The sequence below is a fragment of the Crassostrea angulata genome, chromosome 8 (genome assembly GCF_025612915.1).
Source record: "Crassostrea angulata isolate pt1a10 chromosome 8, ASM2561291v2, whole genome shotgun sequence".
NCBI classification, from domain to species: domain Eukaryota; kingdom Metazoa; phylum Mollusca; class Bivalvia; order Ostreida; family Ostreidae; genus Magallana; species Magallana angulata.
The window spans coordinates 51,992,452-52,001,257 of record NC_069118.1 but is presented as its reverse complement, the minus strand read 5'-3'; the positions used below and the strand labels follow the sequence as shown (position 1 = coordinate 52,001,257).

Sequence of the window (8,806 nt, the reverse complement as noted above, 5' to 3'; positions counted from 1 at the left end):
AAATTATGTATTGTTTTTTCTATTATTTGAATTTAATTAGAACGCTAGTTTTCATTTCTGTTTGTGAAAAAAAAAACAAGAGGCCCATGGGGCCACATTGCTTACCTGAGCAACAATAACTTTATATGAGCATTCAAAGGCTATTATTCCATATGGCCTTTCGATAAAATTAACAAAAAAATACCGCAAAATATTCAAATTTTACATTTATTTTTGCATACACTTGATCTTTGACATTGTACCTTTATGAAATACCATTTTTATCGACAATACGATCCTATGTAAGATATTTAACTAATTTTTGGTAGGAGTTCACGGTTAACCTCCGGTTCTTTTTATTTTACCCCCCCCCCCCATCCTCCGAACCACTATATAAAGCGATTAAAGATACGAAGGCATATAGGTACATCTTCTCCCTCAGTTACTTACTAGTTATTGTATTTTATTTTTTTTTTAAATTCCTATATGTGAAAAAAAAAATTGTACCTCCGTGTGTGCGCTCCAATCTCGAATCAAAAACATTCAAAATTTTAATTGGTCTTCTCCATTATAAATGATTGTCGTTTACCTGGCGTGAATTCATTTCGTATAACTGATGAATAAACTATAAAACTGAACAATTTTGTCACATGATAATTCTACTCAATGTATTGACAGGCATATCGTTCTACTGTACTAAGGCCCATCAATTAATTTCATCTTCATTAAAAAAGAGCAAATGGCAACAAACAAAGATGCTTTTCCGCTGCAATATTTTTTTAAGAACAACGATAATGCTTTTATCCACAAAATAATAATGTGTCAGAACTATGGCAACTGCTTAAAAGACTTCGGTTTTCTTTACTTGTGTTTAAAAAACTATCACAATTAGTTTATATATATATATATATATATATATATATATATATATATATATATATATATATATATATATATATATATATATATATATATATATATCTCCAAATTTTTATATATATATATATATAATTCATATATAAGAAGGGGCACCAGAAAGTAGTTACTGCATATCATCCTTTTAGCAAGACATTTCTAATGATTATCCAAAATAGAGTTATAAGGAAGATACAGACCTTGATTTAAGTCATGTTTTGTTTACATGAATTTATTACATTCAACATAAGATTTTGTAGACAAACCGTGTCCATGTCCCCAGTGTTTTCTTTTAGATCTCTATCAAAATTCCTTACATTAAAAAATCTCAACAATGCAGTTTTAAGATGCAGAATAACAATTTTATTTGTCAAGACAAAGACAAACATTTCGGATTAAAATGTTTAGTAGACGTTCGACTGCTTGGAATATGGCTGTCCATACACGTACCCTCTGTGACTTCCGTGACTAGATAGATGCGGGATAGGATAGATAGGACCGGGACCACCTGAGATTCCGGGACCACCTGGGATTGGACCTGGGGAGGGGAATGTGCATGTGTCGACTTGACCACTTGAAGCTCGTCTACAACATTTGCCTCCAAATGGACATGTTGTGTCATGGTTGCAAGCTAAGCGCCTACCACCGATGATAATATAGTGTGTGTTGCAAGAACCTGGCTTCTGGTATTCTCGTGGAACTTGACACCTATAACCGTTTAATAGGACCCGGCAACATTTCTGTACTCCGTGACAGTGTTCGTCGTTTGAACAAAATGGACCGAGTTCGAGAGGATTAAATATAGATTCAAATGGACATGTTCCATACTTTGGAGAAACTGAAACAATAATATCGAATAATTTATTGTATATATTCAAGCAAAGATTATTGTCATTCAAAACCATATACAAATAAATTTGTATTAGAATTATAATCTAAATACCTGCTATGGGAACATTTCCTCCAGCGCCTCCCCCAATAATTCCTCCAAAACCTCCTGGTCCTCCGGCACCACCTAGTCCACCTCCTACCAATCCTCCGGCACCACCTAGTCCACTTCCTATCGATCCTCAGCCACCAGCACCTAGGATTCCCCCTCCTAATACGTGACCTACTTGTCCATAATTGTGTCCAACACTACCGTATCCGCCGTAATCATCCTTATGTGTGGAATAATCGTCAGCAATGCAGGACCCGACTAAGGCACAGATAATCACCAAAGTATTCATCTTTGCTTATTTGGAAATCTGAAGCATGAAAATTAAATAAATATTTTTTTAAAATCAAAATTCGTAACAAATTCTTAACTTCTGAGAGTTAAACAAGAGGCCAATAGACCATAACGGTCACCTGAGTATCATAGCCATGCACAAACTTGTCGAGGAGTCTCATATATTCATTTCATTAAGTTTCATTGTGAGGTAAAAAAATATATAAAACTGTAATGACGACCACCTTCCTGCCTGAAATCTTTCAAAAAGGACTATGAAACCTATAATTTTAGCAAAAAACTTATAAAGATCATATTAGAGTGCATGACCTGATATTGAACGGGTACAAGAAAAAAGATGAAAATTATTTTCCAATTTTTGTCAACTTTCAAGATATGTTTTATGTGTATAACTTTTCATAGAGAAACTAAAACAAGTTGGCTAGTAGACATGTTTTATTACCCCCCCCCCCCCCTTCCCAATCCCCAGGGGTAAACAAAAACTCTCCCTGTGGGCATTTAAACAGAAAAAAAAATAAAAGAGAACAGCTATATAACAGTGAAGCTTAAACATTCTCTTCATTTCTTCATTACACAATGTTCTAACCATCTGGTATTCATACCAAAATCATTTTACATGCACTGCTTATCAGTGATTTTGGTTAGACAATTAATATTTTACTATTAATGAGTTTATTTGTTTATATGAAGACTTCAAAAACTGTTTTGTTTAAATAAATAGAAATACTTGCATAGTTTTTTTTATTAGCTCACCTGAGCTGAAAGCTCAAGTGAGCTATTCTGATCACTTTTTGTCCGTCGTCCGTCTGTCCGTCCGTCCGTCCGTCTGTCCGTCTGTCTGTCCGTCTGTAAACTTTTTACATTTTGAACTTCTTCTCTAAAACCGCTTATCCAATTTCAACCAAATTTGGCACAAAGCATCCTTATGGGAGGGCGAATATAAATTGCAGTAATAAAAGTCCGATCTGTATTCAAAGCGGAGAAAACCTTGAAACTGTAGAAAAAGGGGGGTGCATTTTTAAAAATCTTCTTCTCAAGAACTACTGATTCCAATTCAACGTAGTTTAGCATAAATTATCCTTATGGGAAGGAAAATATAAATTGCAAAAATTAAGGTCTAATTCTGTTTCAAATCTTAGTTATTACGAAAATAATAATAAATGAAAGGCGTGTTTCAATCAGTTTAATAGCCTCGGATTCGGCATCCGGTAAAATGGGTAGACAAGACTTGGCCTGGGCAAAACAAAAGATAAGCAGTTATTAATCTGCCAATCTCATTAAAATTTCAGGATATTTGATGGACCAGTATATTTGTATTTGCTGTAAATATTGCTGCAAAATAATGCGTATTTGGAATTGACGATTGCCGATCTGCCCCGGCTTTTATTTTGCCACGGCCCGGTTTTGCTTACCCATTTTACCAAGACTCGTATTCCATACTTCTAAAACGAGGTTCTTTGTTTAAAGCAGCCATGACATTATACGAAAAAGGTCGATCTGACTATGATGAATTTGCTTGTTGTGCAACAGTTCGCGTATGAAGGGAAATTTTTGAAACATGAAAAATATATTGGTGCCGATTTTGTGAAGTAAATTGAGGCTAAATATTTCAATGCGTTGACAGTTTTCACACATGACGTTGATGTTAGCTTGTTCTGATTTTCGTTTCGTTTTCATTATTTATGCTTTGTAACCTGGAAACTGTCGTCTGTATTTCGTGATTTTTACGTATCAAATCAAACAGAGACTTCGGTAAATCAAACAGTTACGTTAACTGTTTACCTGCGCAAATTAAGCAAAATCTGATGTAGGAGTACTGAAATACAATTCATTCTATCGGTAATTCGGCATTATTTTTTGCGTAATGGTAGATTAATGCAATAGGTTTTTGTTGAGATGCTCGGCATTTTCTCTAGTTTATTCAGTTTAAATAGAGTTTGATATCGCTTACGGAAATATGTAGGTATATACATGTATATATATGATTCATTTCGAAAAAATAAATTGTGTTCTTTATTTGTTATACATGTAGTGCATGTTTCTTGTGTTTAATTGTTAACAATTTTTATTTACTAACCATTTTTGAGTGTTTGCTTCGAATTATAAGCAAGATACAGAGATTTGCTAACAATTCTATGTTTGTACACAGATCTTAAAAGCTAAAGATTAAATCAAAGTACTGATAGTACTGAAAAGCGCTTACCCAGCTTCTGTATGTATATAACAGATATATGTATATAGCATTTCAGCTTCTGTATACGCACTATATTTCCTCATCACTGCATGACAGTCCCTGCAATGATGTATGTAAGCCCCGTACATTAATTTCACAATAACCCGTAAATTAGATTCACAATAGCCCGTGCAGTTATGTGCATAAACCCCTGAAACTGGTTCCCTAACCAGTTTAAATGATGTATACTTTTGCTTAGAGGGGGCGGTTATTCGATGCACCGGAAGTTGAAGTCTAACGACAATAAAGGGCTGAGCTATGCTTAGCGCTTTAAAAAGTAAAAAAAATTGTCAATATTTATTACGAAAATTTTCAAAATCTGTTCTTCCAGAAACCAACTTATTGAATTGTAAACTTAACCTTTTTAGCTCACCTGAGAATGGGGCCACAATGGGGGATCGAAGTTTAACAAATGAATATATAGAGTAAATCTTTAGAAATCCTCTTCTCAGAAACTAATCGGCCAGGAAAGCTGAAACTTGTGTGGAAGCATCCTCAGGTAGTGTAGATTCAAGGATGTGAAAATCATGACCCCTGGGGATAGGGTGGGGCCACAATGGAGGGTCGAAGTTTAACATGAATATAAAAAGTAAATCTTTAAAAATCTTCTTCTCAGAAACTAATTGGCCAGGAAAGCTGACACTTGTGTGGATGCATCCTTATGTAGTGAAGATTCAAATTTGTGAAAATCATGACCCCCGGGGGTAGGTTTGGGCCACAATGGGGGATCGACGTTTTACATAGGAATATACACAGTTAATCTTTAAAAATCTTCTTCTCAGAAACTAATCAGCCAGGAAAGCTGACACTTGTGTGGATGCATCCTCAGGTAGTGTAAATTCAAAGTTGTAAAAATCATGACCCCCGGGGGTAGGGTTGGGCCACAATGGGGGATCGAAGTTTAACATAGGAATATATACAGTAAATCTTTAAAATTCTTCTTCTCAGTAACTCATTCGAAGGCAAAGCTGGAACTTGTGTGGAAGCATCCTCAGGTAGTGAAGATTCAAAGTTGTGAAAATCATGACCCCTGGGGGTAGGTTGGGGCCACAATGGGGGATTGAAGTTTAACATATGATTATATACAGTAAATCTTTAAAAATCTTCTTCTCAGAAACTAATCAGCCAGGAAAGCTGACACTTGTGTGGAAGCATCCTCAGTTAGTGTAGATTCAAATTTGTGAAAAGCATGACCCCTGGGGGTAGGTTTGGGCCACAATGGGAGGTCGATGTTTTACATAGGAATAAACAGAGTCATCTTTAAAAATCTTCTTCTCAGAAACTAATCAGCCAGGAAAGCTGGAACTTGTGTGAAAGCATCCTCAGGTAGTGTAGATTCAAAGTTGTGAAAATAATGATCCCCAGGGGTAGGGTGGGGCCACAATGGGGGGGGGGGGTCAAAGTTTAACAAAGGAATTTATAGGGTAAATCTTTAAAAATCTTCTCAGAAACTAATCAGCCAGATGATTCTTTATAATTGTTAAGACTTTGGCCCCAGGACAATTCTTTGGCCTCGCGAGAAGGTTGAGAGTTTACTGTACGTTTATATCCCATATATAAACTATTGTTAGGGATCTTTTTGAGAACTGCAATACTCAACACATGATATGACTATAAAATCATCCTGTTAGAAAAGGGACTAATGATTATAAACATAAGAATATCCAGGGGAAAATGGATTTTATTTATACAGGATTTACATGAATTATGGTACATTGTCCAGATAGTTTGTATTATGACTCCATTGAGCTGATTTTATCATACCTATTGTTCCTCAGGTGAGCGATGTGGCCCATGGGCCTCTTGTCATACAACTTCTTAATTACATTATATTTAATGATTAATAACTCCATTTTGAAGAAGCAAGGGAAGATAACAACATTATGAAGGAGCAAGGGAAAATAACTCATTTAACTTTCACAAAATCTTAACTTTGATAGACAGCTTCATTCTTTCTCTTTTTCTAAATACACATATATGTGCATTACCAGGGTATCTCATTTCTTTCATTGGAATTCCTAAGCAGAATAAAATAACAAGACAAATATACCACCCTTCTCCCAGCCATAACTCTTGTCTCACTTGAAGATGGCTTAAAATATTATATGATAAGATGATAGCTTAATGTTTTTGTCTACATATGCAGTAGGTTTTTATTCCGTGTCAGTAAACCTTTCTTAAACATTCTCTATACATTAACTTGAAATGATGTGCTTTTAGCCATATCCTGCATTAAGAATCCCAACTCTATGCACTATATGGGTGTTCGTGCCCCGCCCTAGATTCAGAACCTCTACCTCGGGGGACATGAAATTAAATAAAATTAGTAGAGGACTTCCTGGTTTGCAAAATTATGGGTTCAGTTTTCCCTACTGGTGTGTAGGAATAGAGAAGATAAGTTTGAACCATTATATGAATTAACACTATACATTTTGACCCCGCCCTAGAGTCAACACCCATTATCTAAGGGACCAAAAAAATTACAATTTTAATAGAGGACATCCCATTTCACATAATTATGAAGTCAGTTTTTCTTACAGATGTATGAGAGTAGAGAAGAAGATTTTTAATGATAATATGCATTAACACTATATGGCCATATGTATTTATGTAGAGGAATTGTGGACATCATAACCATGCATTCAGTTTTTTCCCACATGTGTGGGAGTAAAGAAGAAGATCTCCTAAGATCTAAAACATTTTCACCATATTGCTTCACTTACCCCGCCTTAGGACCTAAACCCCTGTCCCAGTGGTAATAAACTTCACAATTTAGGTTGCACACTTCATGGAAATCATAATAATGCATTTAGTTTTCAACAAATATATATGAGAGCAGAGAAGATTTTCTAAAATCTAATACATTTTTACTATATGGCCACATTGGCCCCAACCTAGATCCTGAACCCCTGATCCAGGGGCCATGAATTTCACAATTATGGCAAAGGACTTCATGGACATCATAACCATGCATTCAGTTTTTTCCTCACATATGTGTGAGTAGAGAAGGAGACTCGTCCCTTTTTTCAGAATGATAATTTTCCTATACACATGTTCTTAGCCCCTATTATACGGCGGTTTGTAGAATAATCTACTTTGAATTTTGATATGTGTCAGATAAGAATGGAATATATTGACACATTTTCAGAAGTGTAAATAATTGGCGTATGATCGATGATTTCGTAGGCTCATTAACAGTGAATGTTGCCCTGTTTGCGTTCCTATTCTAACTATGAAAAGAAATGAATCAAATTGGCGGGTCCTAATACAAAAGAGGATACGTATCTGAAGAATTTAAGCAGATCGGACAAGACTCATCCAGAGTATCACTTGACATTGTTAATCGCCCAAATTCTTACCAGTTTAAGGTGAATAACATCCGTTGAAAATACAATTTGTAAATTTATGGTTTGCAGAAATTAAGATAAATGGTTTACAGTAACATCAAACAAGCTCTTCGAGATTTCTCTCACGTGACGCATATAGTACAAAAATATAACATTATGAAAGGTTAATTGCATTTACACAAGGTAAGCAACATAAGTTTATAATGGGGGAAGTCAACTGGAATTTTGCATTTTTTTTAAAACAAAGTCCTTATGAATGCATTGAGTTACATTTTTATTCTTTGCTTTATTTATTGAGTTCGAAAAAAAGACATTGACGAGCTTAAAACAATTTCACACTACTGCACTCGTGTATTTTAAGACTTTTAAACGCGGGATGGAGCTAAAGGTCTACAGGGTTGAATGCAAACAGTATACCCCTACGATAACTAAAGATTTATGATATCGTTCGTGTTATTGTTCTGTTTATTGTTTTTATTTTAACTCGAGTTTTATACGGAAACATATATCAAACATTTAACAATCTCCGATCCTCAACAATGTTCGATAAATCAAAAGTATCCTGATTTTTCTGTACCAAAAATCTGCCTTTTTATGGACAAATTTAATTAGTCTTGAAGTGTTAATATTACACAAACCATTCAACGAACTGCTTGGCCTAGTGGCTCAACGGAGGCCCACTACCTAGAGATAAAGGGGTAAGAGCAACCGTTGTACCGGAATAACCTTTTTTTCTAATTTGATCTCAACTTGTATCATTCCATTATATTCATCGATGGCGAAGTTGTAATGAATTCGTAAAATGCATGGATCCCATCGAAAAATTTCTTTTTATTTTATTTCATTAATAAAGTTTAAAGGATAAATAATATTTTTAGGATGAAAATATAATTGAGGCTGAGGATCGGAGAACCTTAAGTCAATGCTAAATGAAACAAGGATTCCAAAATTAACTATTTGTCAATCTATCTCTGGGGGCTCTCTTTCATATCATCCTTTCCAACAACAATGTCTAAAGTAGCACTTACGTTGCTTGTTAACTTTCCATCAATCCGTATTCATAACTAGTCAATTATTTGAATCAATTTAATGATACAACTG

At 34.9% G+C, this 8,806-nt stretch overlaps 1 pseudogene; it reads right to left on the bottom strand.

The window, feature by feature from the left end:
* Nucleotides 1-1,280: 1,280 nt before the first annotated feature.
* LOC128161348 (uncharacterized) lies at nucleotides 1,281-2,162 on the bottom strand (annotated as a pseudogene).
* Between the last annotated feature and the right edge of the window lie 6,644 nt (nucleotides 2,163-8,806).